Below are 14,333 nucleotides of genomic sequence, written 5' to 3' on the forward strand. Positions count from 1 at the left end.
GAAGACAGAAAACCTTTTAGTCAGGATTTGGGGCCTTAGTGTTGGTGGCGGATGGCAGCCCCCATGGTGTGGCGACCGTGGGGGACACCCCTGAAGGGCCGGATCCAAGACTGGAGGCTCAGCAGGCCAAGACCACTGCCGAAAGGCAGTGACTGAGTCCTTGGCTTTGGGCAGCCAGTGCACTAAATGGTGCCAGGCTCTGCCTGCTGACCGCTCAGCGGCAAGCTCTGGTGTTTTTAGGATATTAAATTGCTGCTTAGGGACTGCTATGAATAAGGCCAGCTTTAGTGTACGTGAGAGATGAATTCTGGGTGATTCCCGGTTACAGGGTTGAAACTTTGGGGTAAGAGTGAGGACTGAGATCTGATGGTTGGAGGAGAGTATCCATAAGATCTATTTGAGCCAGACTGAATCACCAGCCAAATTAGGAATCCTGAGATGGGCTATTAGCATAGAGCATCACTGACTGCCACACACCGGTCCACACCAAAGCTATGGATGGGGACCTGCCTAGCTGGGCACCATTACTTGACTGGGTGGTGGAACAGTGGACTGGTCACATTCGGCAGGGTCAAGACACTTACCAGCATGTGAGAGAATTTGGTCTGGGGGTAAAATCTATGGGGGAAGTGTGGGCCTAACCCTGTGGAAATACAAGTCCCACAGGTTAGCCCGCAAGCTGGGGTGGCGAGGGGCCAAGCTATGAGTGACCATGGCACCTGCCATCACTTACGGGTAAAGGCACAGACAACAGTCTGGGCAGGTCAAGGTAGCAGCACCTGAAGGAGCATCCTAAAACAGGATATGGAGTGGGCCGAGCTGCAACTGGAAGGGGCAGACTGGGCAGGGCCAAACAAATTTCAACTCACAAAAAAAGAGTAGAAATCAGGATGGAGCACATGACATTCCAACCAAGGCTCTTACAATAACTGGTCTACAGGAGGCAGGGATACTATGCCACAGCATTGAAGGCAAAAGCTAAGACAGGTGAGGGGAACACCTGTGGGCCTCATGTGAGCTAGATCGGGGAAGGGCCTGAATGAGCTGACTATACTGAATGGTGCAAGCAAAATTAGATTGAGCAAGGGTTGGTAGGACTTAGCCACATCATCAGATAGCAGAGACTGGTACTGGAGGCAAATTCTGTTAAGTTAAATCCCAGAACCACCTGGATAGTGTGCAATCCAGAAGTTGGAGTGGCCTAGTAGGGAGATAGTGGGCACCTCCCTCATGGGTTACCACTCCCACTGGAGAGCATGAAAACCAGGACAGTGACAGGGATTGCTAAACAGAAAGGCACATGACAGTATGTGTGTGGGCTGGATAGTAGGCTGATTCGGTCGAATGCCCATTGACGTGTATGAGAGCTAAATGGGATGTGGGACATACTGAACAAGCCTGTGGTACATACTTGTAAGCATGGGAACTAGGGAAGGGAGCAGGCCTGGAGGGGGTCATGGGGAGTCACCCAACTAGGCTGCAGCTCCCACTGGTTTGCGTGAGGACCAAGTATGAAGCGGGTAGGATCGAGGACTAAAACACCCATTGGTTCCAGTGGATGACAGAGCTGGAAACAGAACTGACTCAGCAGAGACCGACACATTGAACAGGGCCATGACATTAACAAACACACTAGAGAACCATATCCGGGGGAAGATGCTGTGGGGGATGTGTGGGCCAAACCCTATGGAAATTCTAGCCCCACAGATTACTTCAAGAGATGGAGTGGTGATGAACTAAACTGGGTGTGACCAAGGAGCCTGCCATCAATCAAAGATTAAAGAACTGACAACAGTCTGGACTGGTCAAGGCAGCAGCACCTGAATGTGCATCCTGATTAGGGTGTGGGGTGGGCCAGGCTGCTATGTTCACCAGCTCATGCAAGGCCAAAAGGAAGGCCAGACTACGCTGGGCACTGGCCTAAAACCCAATGGTATGTATGAGAACCAGGTCTGGGAGTGGATCAAGTGGAGAAACTTGGGAAATTCCCCTGATGAGTCATAGCTCGCACTGGTGAACAGGTGGTCCAGTCCTGGGGGTCGAACAAGCTGGGCAAAGTAGCTCCAACGGTTCGTCAATGTATGAAAAGGCAATGGAACTTGTGCACCAGGCAGTACTGAGCAAACCTTACCCGCAAGTAAAATTAGAAAGCAGGATGGAGCACAAGATATTTCCAGCTAGGTTCTTGCACCAAGTCTGCGTGAGCCATGGACACTGAGCCACAGTGTCTAAGGCAGGGGTCGCGACAGGTGACGGGCTGTGTCAAGCTGAGTCAGAGCAACCACTGGCATGCTGAACACTGGCTGGGAACAGGCCTGGTTGGGGATCTAAGGGGACACCCAGCTGGGTGAAGGTTCCCACTAAGGGGCGCGTGGGCTGGAATGGGGCTATGTTCTGATCAGGATACAGTTGTAGTCTTCCTTGGCACGAGTGTGGACTGGGACTAGAGGAACCAGGCCGGGTCAGACTGCAACACCTTCTGGTGTCCTGGAGGATCGGGGTAGATGTGGGACAGACTAGGCAAGGTCTCAACCCCTACTGAGCCATGTATGAGCTATATGTGGGTATGGATGAGCCGTAGCCGGGCTGAAATATTCAACAGCAAGAACCAGTATGGGTTGAAGGCCAGTTAGGAAAAGCCACTGTTCCTGCTAGGACAGGAGGTGAACTGAGTAGTGCTGGCTCATGGACCCACTGGTATGCACGAAATCTGGCACTCAGAGGGGTTCTGATGGAGGAGCTGGGCAACTCCTCTGGCAGGACACAGACCCTGCAGGTAAGCGCAAGAGGCATGAAAGGAAATAGCCCAGAACAGGCCATGGAAAATTTCCCACTAGCATACATTTGGCATGGGTCAGGGGCAGACCAGGCTGAATCAGTTCACATCATCCACTGGCAAATCAAACACCAGAACAGAGTGTGGGTCAAGCCAGGTTCAGTCGCAACAAATGGAGTACACAACACAGAATGCCAAGGTCAGGTTGCCTGTACTAGATGTGACCACAGCACCCAAACAGCACACGTGAGAATCAGGAAGGGAGGGGTCAGAGCAGGTAGGGAGAATAAGGTGGAGGTTCCCCTGCTGGATATCTACTCCCACCGGAGAGCATGAGCTGGGATGGGGACAGACCAGACTAAGTGGGACTACAACACCTGTGTGCCTCTTATGGCCCAGATCAGAGAAAAACCAGGCTGGGCTGATTATTCCTACTGGTGCAAACAAAATTAGAGTGGGTGAGGGTAGTTTGGGCTTAGCCACAGCATCAGCTGGCAGAAGCTGGCTCTGGGGGCTAATTCTGTTAAGTCAAACCACAGAACTACCTACAGAGTGCATAATCTGGGAGTGAGAGAGGCCTGGGAGGGAAATAGTGGGCTCCTCCCTCTTGGGTTACCACTTCCACAGGAAGGGCCCGAAAACTAGGACAGGAGCTGGGTGGCTAGACAGACATACAACAGCATCTGTGTGGGCTGCATAGTGGAACTGTTAGAGGGAACAAAGCGTTAATACCCATTGGCATTTATGAGAGCAGAAGGGGATGTGAGACAGACTGGACTAGTCTGCCACACATACTGGCAAACCAGGGCAGGAGATGGGCCTGGTGGGGGTTATTGTGTGTTGCTCCAACTAGGCTGCAGCTCCTACTTGTTTATGCGTGGGCTGAGCATGTGCTGGGCAGAACCAGGCTGGACTGCAACACCCATTGGTTCCAGTGGAAGACAGGGATGGAAACAGAACCAACCCAGCAATTGCAATGACCAGCTGATTCAGGCGATGGACTGTGCTGGGCCCTGTGCTTGTTAGTATATACAAGAATCTGGTCTGGGAACACCTCAAAGTTTCTTTGGGGATCCCCCAAATCGAGCTTCTGGACTCAGAACCCTAACCATAAGACAGAGGACAGAACAAGTCAATCAACCACCTCAGCTATATGTTGGCAGCAAAAAACTGGGCAAATGGGGACTCTATGATGGACTATGTCAATCAGTGGATTCTTCAATGACCTCATCTTGCTTGGAGTGGCGAGAGTAGCAGCAATTCAGAACTACTGAACTACCAAAACCACATGAGCAAGAACCTCAGAGCATGCCCCACATCTGGGACCTGGGGTGGGTGGGAGACTGGGTGGGGCTTCTTCCTTAAAATCCCCTTTTACATCAGATATATTAAGGAAACAATATGGAACTAATTGTCCTGCCCATCTTCCTGTAGCGCTTGAACATTTTTACCTTAATTATCTCAAGATTGTCAAAAAATAAATAAAAAAAAAAAGAAAACCTTTTAGTCAAGTACGAAGGAAGTCCAAAGTAAACAATGAGAATATTTATGAAAAATTGCAGGACCAAATCACTACCTTACAATAATAATTCTGAATGTAAATGATTTCAGCTCTCCAATCAGAAAATACAGAGTGGCTAAATGTGTTTTTAAAAAGTATTTTCTGCTTACAAGAAATACACATTATTAGCAAAGATACACACAGACAGAAAGTGAAAAGTACAACACTAAAAAACAAAAACAACAACAACAAAAAGCACACATACAAAAACACACAAAAACAACCAAATGTGGTATTGCCCAGCATAACCACCCCAACTGAGGGGACAACATACGCCAGCATGTAATCCTCCTTCTGCCTTAGTGGATAAAGTCCTTGCCTTATACATGCCAGGATCCAAAACCTTGGGACCCTGCACCCATGTGGGAGACCTGGAAGAAATTCCTGGCTCCTGGCTTCAGAGCAACACAACACCAGCCGTTGTGGTCAATTAGGGAGTGAATCATTGGACAGAAAATCTTCCTCTGTCTCTCCTCCTCTCTGTATATCTGACTTTAATAAATAAATAAATAAATCTTACACACACACACTCAAAAACAAATGCATGTTTTCAACAGAAAAAAGAAATAAGCAGGTATTGCCATTCTAATACCAGACAAAATATACTTGAACACACACACAAAACCATTAAAACTATTCACTTGCATCACAGGTCAAGTAGAGAGAAAATCAACAAAGGGAACAGCAGAGCTAATCTACACTGTGGGTCAAATGGACCTAACTGATACCTATAGAACATATCATCCCACAGATGCAGAATACACATTCTTTTCACCAGTTCATGGAATCCATACTGGGACAGAGCACATGTTATGCATTATGTAAGCCTCAGCAAATTAAAAGAAAACTGATATCACATTATTTCTGACCACCACGAAATGAAGCTAGAAAGCACAACTCAAGAAATCACGGGTAATATGCAAACACTGAAACTGAACAACACACTACTGAATTAACAGTGGGTCACAGAAGAAATCAAAAGGGAAATCAAAAGATTCCTGGAAATGAATGAAGATGGCAACATGACATGTCAAAACTTACAGCATACACCTGGAATAGTGTTAAGGAAGAGAGTCCTAACAGTCACTATATCAAGAAACCAGAAGGACATCAAATAAATGATCTATTGGTCCATCTCAAAGACCTAGGATTACAACAACTCAGATCCAAAGCTAGTTGAAAAAGGGAAATAGAGAAGAAACAAACACAATTGAAACAAATAGATACATAAAATCAGTGAATTGAAGAACTGTACTTTGAAAAAATACACAAAATTGATACAATTAGCCCATGTGACAAGAGGGGAAGATCAAAATCAATGAGATAAAAGGAAAATGTAACTACAGAAACCTCAGCTACACAAAGAATTAGGAATACAAACAGCTATGTACCAACAAATTGTAAAATCTAGAAGAAATAGCTAGAATTTGGACACATATACTCTACTTTAACTGGATCATGATGATATAGAAAATCTAATTAAGGAAACAACTAAGAAGGAGACTGAATCAGCAATACAGACCCTCCAAACTGTGTCCAGGAGACACAAAATCCAGGTCCTAAAAGGAACTTCCAAGGCTTAACACTGTAACCAGCAGCTTTTAGTGTTACATGAAGGTGAAATACAATCCTGCCAAGGCAAGAGAGATGGTAACGGCTCTGCCACCAGCTGCTGAGTCCTACAAATGACGCTAAGGATGTTACACACAGAAGTAGTAACTAATCATCACCAAAACCAAAGGAGAGAAAGGTGGGGGAATCCCCAGTAAGGCCACAAAGAAAACTAGAGCAAATAGCGAGGAATCTAGGTTTAAATGATAGGACCAAGTCATTACCTTTCAAAAATAAACATGAACTCAAATGGCCTAAACTATCTAAACAAAAGAAATACAATAGCTGACTGGATCAAAAAAGAGAACCCAACTATCTTTTGCTTATTTGAAACAAACCTCTAACAAAAAAGCACACAGATGGAAAGCAGAAGGTTGGAAAAACATTCCATGCAATGGAACACATTAACAAACAGAAAAGAAAAACTAGTGTGTGTAGTAATCCTCATAGCAGACAAAATACATTTAAGACAAAAGGCATTAAAAGAGATGAAGGGTATTATGCAATGATCAAGGGATCAATTCAACAAGAAATGACTAAAGTAAACATATACATAGCTAACGCCAAGGCCCTGGCTATTTAAAATAATTGTTAATGGATCTAAAGGGAGACATAGGCTCTAATGCTATAATAGTATGTAATTTCAACACTCCAGTATCATCAATGAACAGATAACAATGAACAGAAGCTCAACAACAAAAAAATAACAGAGCTAATCTATACCATGAATCCAATTACTTAATTGGTACCTACAGAGAACTTCATCCAAGAGACACAGAATACACATTCTTTCCAAGACAGACCACCCGCTGGGCTATAAAACAAGCCTCAACAATGTCAAAAAAAGATTCTATCCACTATATCATGTATGTATTTCTTTATCTCAATAATTCATTTCTGTGTTCTTTTCAGCAATATTTTTCCTCATTCATGTTTTTAGGCATTTTATTAATCTCTTCATCTCCACATTCTAATACTGAAGAGTAATGTCTCTTTTCTTTTTATTGGAAAGGCAAATTTACAGAGAGGAGAGACAGACTGAAATCTTACCAAGTATCTTTTCTGAACACCAAAGAATAAAGACAGACACTAATAACTCAAGAAAACTCCAAGTAATGTGCAAAAGCACCAACATCAAAATATGCTTCTGAATGAACACTGGGTCATAGAAGAAACCAAATGGGAAATTTAAAAATTTCTGGAAATCAGTCTGGTACCTTTGATTGCATAGATTGCATCCTGATACACAAATTCCTGGAAAGGAATGAAAATGCCAACAATAAATCAAAACATGAAATAAAGTGAAAGTCTTGCTAAGATGTAATAGCAATTAGTGTCCATGTCAAGAAATTAGAAAAGCATCAAATAAATGATATATTAATGTATGTCAAAATTGCAGAACAGCAAATCAAAACTTGCAGAACAATTAAAATTAGAACAAACAAACAAAAATAATACATTAACATCAGTGAATCAAAGAGCTAATTTTCTGAAGAAATTTGCAAAACTGATACTATTGGCTCCATCAAGCAGAAAAAAAGAAGGAAATGACATCAATCAATAAAATAGCAATGGATATTGCAGATACACAACGACTTATCAGGAATAACCACAATAAATGATCAAGAATTGCTACAAACATTTATGCTAATAAACCAGAAAATCTAGAAGAAATGGATAGATTTCTGGACACATAAAACTGACGCTGAACCACAAGGCTATAGAAAACCTAAACAGACCAATAACTAGGAGAAGAAATTGAGTCAGTGATAGACTCTCCTAACAAGGAGTCCAGGCCCCAGGCAGCTTCACTGCTGGATTTTACCCAACCTTTCAAGAAGAATTAATTTCAATTATGTACAATATATTCAAGACAATACAAAGGGAGACAATCCTCCCAAAGTCCTTCTATAGGACCAACATCACCTCAATTCTAAAACCAGAAAAAGATACAAAGAAAACTATAGGCTAATATCCCTGATGAACACAGATGCAAAGTTCCTCAATCAAATACTACTTAATAGATTCCAATAGCACATCAGAAAGATCAATAACTCAGACCATAGCATATAAACCAATTCAACATAAGCAAATCATTAAATGTGACACACTACAGTAATGAGTGGAATAAAAGCCATATGCTTATCTCAACAGATGCAGTGAAAGCACTTGATAAACTACCCTCCCATGTTAAAAAAATTGTAAGCAAATTATGAATAGAAGGATCATCCCTCAACATAATCAAGGCAATTTATGAAAAATCCACTGTCATCATCATATTAAGCAGGGAAAAATTGAAGGCATTTCCACTAAGATTCAGAACCAGATGAGGATACCTACTCTCACCACAGTTATTCAGAATAGTCCTGGGGATTTTAGTCAGACCTATTAGAAAAATAAAGAAATCAAAGTTATATAAATTGGAAAGATGAAAGTCAAGCTATCTGTAGTTGCAGATGGCATAGTCCCTTACACAGGGAACCAGAAGACTCAACTAAGAGATTATTGGAGCTCATAAGAGAAATGAGCAAGTTTGCAGACTATGAAATCAACAAAAATCAATGGCCTTCATATGTACAAACAATTCCACAGCTGAGAAAGAACCCATAGGATTAATCCCATTTACAATAACAGGGAAAAAAAGCTTAAATATTCTAGAATAAATGTATCTGACGATGTGTGAGATATCTGATGAAAAATGCAAAATAAATAAATAGAAGACACAAAAACACAAACAAGTATGCCATGTTTGTGGAGTGGTAGAATTAGTATCATTAAAATGAGAACATTACCAAAAGTAATATGCAGAGTTAATGCAATTCCAGTCAAATACCTATGACATTTTCCTAAAATCTAGGAAATATTCTAATATTCCCATAAAAAACACAAGAGACCCCAAATAATTAAAGTGATCTGAAACGACAGAAACAAAATAGGATATATCACAATACAAGGCTTCAAGATGTATCACAGGCCATTGTGAACAAAAACGCCTTGTACTGGCATAAAACCAGACATGAAGATCAATGGAACAGAATAGAAACCAGGCATAAGAAAGAATGAAATCTTGTTGTTTGCAACAATATGAAACCTGCTAGATACCATTGTGCTTCACAAAAACAGCCAGACTCAAAAAGACTATCATAGAGGAGTCACATACTCAAAGCCTGAGACTCTGCTAAAAGCAATGTCTTGAAAAGCATAAGAAAACAGCAGAAAATATCATTGGAAAATCCAGATTCCTTATCTACTGGCCTCCCAACCTGAGTGATGAATCTTGCACTTAACAACCGGAAACCACAGAGCTCCCCTCTGGATCTTTCAACTTCTCACATACACCACTTCTAGTCTTCTCTTTGTTCCTGCTATGATGAACGACATGCCCTGTTTCTTCTGCCACTCTTTCAAGTAAATAAATTTTATAAAAAGTGGGGGGAGGCGGCAGGTGGGGAGCTGTTGTCATGCAGCCAGTTAGATCACCTCTGCAATGCCAGCATCCTATGCAGGGGGCGCCAGCTTCAACATGGCTGCTCAGCTTCTGATCCAGCTTCCTGCCTCTGCCTGGGAAATCAACAGAACACAACTCCCACTCCAGCCTCCACACTCACCAGTGAGAACCCCAACCCAGTTAGGGTGTCTCCTTCAGCTCCCCAATCAGGCCTGCTCCCAACCATAGATCACTTGTATGCCAGTGGTTGTTCTGAACCAGCTTGGCATAGCCCCTCACCTATCTTGATGCTGTGGCCTAGTATCCCTGGCTCATGTAGACCGGTCAGTGTAAGAGCCTAGCTTGGTATGACCTGTGCTCCATCCTGGTTTCTGATCTTCCTTGTGAGTTAAGGTTTGCTCGGCCCTGCCCAGTCCACCCCCTTCCAGTTGCAGCTCGGCCCACTCCACATCCTGTTTTAGGATGCACATTTGGGTGCTGCTGCCTTGACCTGCCCAGACTGTTGTCGGTTCCTTTACTCATAAGTGATAGCAGGTTCCATGGTCACACCTAGCTCAGCCCATCACCACCACAACTCGCAAGCTAACCAATGAGACTCGTATTTCCACAGGGTTCAGCCCATACTTCCTCCAGAAAATCTACCAGAGCTGGTTCTCTCGCATGTTGGTTAGTGTCCTGACCCTGCCAAGTGTGACCCATCCCCTGTTCCACTGCTCGGTCAGGTATTGGTACCTAGCCCTGCTAGACAGGCCCCCGGCCATAGCTTTCATGTTGCCTGGTGTGTGGCAGTCAGTGATACTCTACACTAGAAGCCCATCTCAGGATTCCCATGTGACTTGACGAATCAGTCTGGCCCAAATAGAACATATGGACTCTCCCCTCCAAACCCTCAGATCTCAGTTCCCATGCTTGCAAGAAAGTTCAGTGACCCCATAGCTAGGGATCATATAGAATTGATCCCTCACCTACACTCACACTACCCTTATCCCTGGATGTCCCTAGGCAACAATTAGTTATCCTAAAAACCCTAGAGCTTGCCGCCAGGCGGCCAGTAGGCAGAGCCGAGTGCCAAATCGGTGCAGAGGACACCCAAATTCTAGGACTCGCTCACGACATGGCAACGGTGCCCACGGGCCAAGTCCCAGGCATTGGATCTGACCTGGCCCGGGTACTCTCTTCTAGCAGGTTGCCACCACTGCAGAGGGCTGCTGTCATCCGAGCCACCAAGGTCGAACTTCAGTAACTCCAACTTTCAAATAACTAAAACTTAAAAGTAGTTGTAAGTTCTGACATTCCTGTCTTCTGATAAATACTTGTATTTTTTTAAAAAGATTTTTATTGGAAAGTCAGATTTATAGAGAGGAGACACAGAGAGGAAGATCTTCTGTTGGATGATTCACCCCTCAAGTGACCACAACTGTCAGAACTCAGCCGATGTGAAGCCAGGAGCCAGGAACTCTTTCAGGTCTCCCACATGGGTGCAGGGTCCCAAGGCTTTACCAGGTCACAGGCAGGGAGCTGGATGGGAAGCAGGGCTGCTGGGATTAGAACTGGCACCCATATGGAATCCCAGCAAGGACTTTAGCCACTAAGCTACTGTACTAGGCCCAAATACTTGTATTTCAAAATAAAACTGCAACATTACTTTTCATAATCAAGAGTACTTTTAAAAATTTGTAGAAGGTAGAACTGATATTTATATGAGGCTGAAAAATTTTTTAACTCATGCATAATGTTTAATGACACATTGTTAATTAACTTTTTGAGGATTTCCAATATGCATAGTGAAAAATAAATAACTACAGCTTGATACTGGTCATTGCCTCTCTAAGGCATTGAGGAATAAATCATTTAGAAGCATATATATTTTTTTTAATTTGAAAGCAGCCCAGTGGGATGGCTAAGTAACTAAAGTCCTTACTCTGCATGCACAGGGATCCCATATGGGTGTTGCTTTGTGTCCCAGCTACCCCGCTTCCTATCTAGCTCCCTGCTTTGGCTTGGGAAAGCAGCCAAGGACGGCCCAAAGCCCTGGGACCCTGCACCCATGTGGGAGACCCGGAAGAGGCTCCCGGCTTCAGATCAGCTCAGCTCTGGTTGTTGCAGTCACTTGGGGAGTGAACCACTGGATGGAAGATCTTTCTCTCTGTCTCTCCATCTTTCTGGAAATCTGAGAAAAGTAAATCCTTACAAAATTTTTGAGAGGCAGAAGGTTTTCCCGTCTGCTGGTTCTTGCCCCAAATGCCCCTAGCGTCCAGGGCGAGGTGAGGCTGAAGCCTACAGTCAATCATCCAACCCAAGGCTTCCCCTGGGTGGCAGGATCCTTGTGCCTCCCACGGTGAACAGCTGGAAGCCACCACTGGGAGCAGGGACGGGAAGAAATCCAGGCCATTCTATCTGGGATGAAAGCGCTATGAATTCTGAAATTTTTATCTTGTTGGTCATTCTATTATGTTTCTACAGAAGAAAAATGTTTAGATTAAACCTAACTTTTTTTGACCATTGTGCTCTATCAGCAAACATTTCTGAATTTCGTTATCTTCAACATTATTACTCCCAATTTATCTATATGCAGCTACATTAGAATTTTGACAAATGACGATCAAATATGGATGCCCCTGGGTGGCTTGTCTCCAGTAAGATGTGACCACAGCAGCCATTTCCAATTTCCCTAATCAGCTCCCAGACATTTTTTTCGCAACCTTTTGAGACAATGTGACCGTGCAGAAGGGCATTTAGGAAAGAAGAGATGGGAAGGGGGAACCTCATGGCCCATACTGTCTAGGGACACTTTCTCTATGCTGATGCTCCTCAAGGTCATAACCCTGGGAAGTCCCCTCCGCGTTCTTCCCAAACATCCTTTCCCTGTTGCAAAGCGGAAGGCAGACCCGTCAGCTACAACAGCCTTAACCCTGCTTTCCTTTCCAAGTTTCTCTTTCCACCCACGTTTCCCTCATCTGGAAAACCCTTGCGCGCGCTCTGAGCTGTTCACAGCCAACGTTCTTGGAACCGTTTCCTGGCCACTGTCCGTTCTTTTCTAGGGTCGGTCTATTCCACAGCCCACTGCTCCAGGGCCGCCAACCAGGGACCCACGGAAGCGGGGTTCTTACCTGCAGGGCACGCCCCCGCTACCTTGGTCCTCCCCTTCTCTGTGGCTGTGACCCTGTTGCCCCCATTAGTCAGCAGCTTGCCTCCCTGAACCACCACCTCACTCCACGTGGGCCCTCCGCCCTGCACAGCTGCTGCCACTTAGTGTCCCTGGCAGCCTCCTCTTCCTCCCCCGCCCTGTGAATGTTCGGGAACACTCAGACTCCGCCCGGGCTTGTTTCTCGCCCTGCCGATGGCCCCTCTGTGGGCTGCTTTTCATCCCGAGTCAGAGTAGTCATCGCAGACATCCACCATTTAAGAGGAAATGCAACGCTTACTGCTAAGAACAAAATGCTCGCCAAGGCACGGTGCCACCCATCTGCCTGCCACTCTGTCCAAGTCAGTGCTGGGCTTAGGACCTGGGCTCTGGGGTCAAGCCAAAGCAGAAAAGTTTGTACGATTTGAAAACCTTTCATTGCTCATTCTGTCGCCTCTTGCTGTCATTCAAGACGCAAGAGAGCCCAGGTCTGCTCTCTGATAAACCGCAACCCTCTCGGATTGTTCAACGACTGCCCAGAGTCCCAAGCCCCTGGAATCCTCCATGGTAAGGCTGCGGTGGCGGAGGCGTGCAAACAGCAGGTAACTCCAAGGAGAGGCCCTCTCCTCGCAGCCTCACAGAGGCGACAGTAGTGCGGGCGGCACAGGACAGCCATCCAGAGGCAGCGTCCTGCTACTCATCGAAGTCTTGGAAGCCTGAGAGCGCCCGGGGCTTGGAGAGCCATCAGGGCCAAGATCAAGCAGAGCGCAAGCCAGCGCGGCTGCCCAGCGTGCGGCCACCAGAGAGCGCCGGCGTGCCAGAACGAAGGCCACCTGCGCTGGAGAGGGCAGGGGGACAGGCTGCACACTGCGCAGCCGCCAGTGGAGCCAGCCACCAGCTCCCAAAGGCTGCGGTGGCGGAGGCGTGCAAACAGCAGGGCCTCCAGGCTCCAGCCGGTTCTCTACCACTTACACCTCCCTTGATGAGCAAAGCAGGTACCTGGCCCAGCGGGACCCGGGGTCTCTGTGTCTGAGAGTAAGGCAGGTGCCATCCCACCTGTTGTAGTCAGGGAGCCTTCAAACCGGGTCCTCAACTTCAGCTGTCGCCTTAGTCTGTTTCTCCTTACTTGAAAACACCGGGAGGGGGCTTTGGGGGGAAAGACAAGGTGTGTTTCAGCTTACAGTTTGGATGTAGCCACAGTTCAGGGTCTGGCTGCCCCTGGAGTTAGTGTCGAGGTAGGAAGCTGGTCTTGGCAGGAGCGAAGGCACGCGCTTCTGGTGAAGCAGGAAGCAGAACCAGAAGGAGAAGCTAACAGAAATGAACCCCAACCAACCAACACCTGGGCCAACCCTCCCTGGGCCCGCCCCCAGTGACTCAAACACCGCCCCCTGACCCCTTAGCCCTGGTGCTGCCACAGGTGATTGGAATCACCACTCTTAAACCATCAACTATTAAGACATCAGCGCAGAAACATCTGCACAAATTGGACGGAAGCAAGTGCTACTGTCGCCATCACAGATGTGCTGGTGTGGTGTTGGCCATTTCACTGCTCCTAGCGTGGAAGGGCAGAGGCCATTCAATCCAGACGTGCAGGGAGGTGACACCTGAGAAGGGGTGGCTTCTTCCAGTGTCTGTAATCACAGCGCTCCTAAAGGGAGCTTCGGAGAGACTTTGTTCTAACACCCTTTGGCTTAACCACCGCTGAGAACTCCCTGGTCTCTCGGCCTAATAATCTCCATATTAGCATCAGCTGGGGCATCACTCAAGGCTTGATCAGAGCAAAAGAACTCCTGGAGACAGATATTTAAAGATA

The sequence above is a fragment of the Ochotona curzoniae genome, unplaced genomic scaffold (genome assembly GCF_017591425.1).
Source record: "Ochotona curzoniae isolate NIBS_2020 unplaced genomic scaffold, NIBS_Ocur_1.0 scaffold_3890, whole genome shotgun sequence".
NCBI lineage: Eukaryota > Metazoa > Chordata > Mammalia > Lagomorpha > Ochotonidae > Ochotona > Ochotona curzoniae.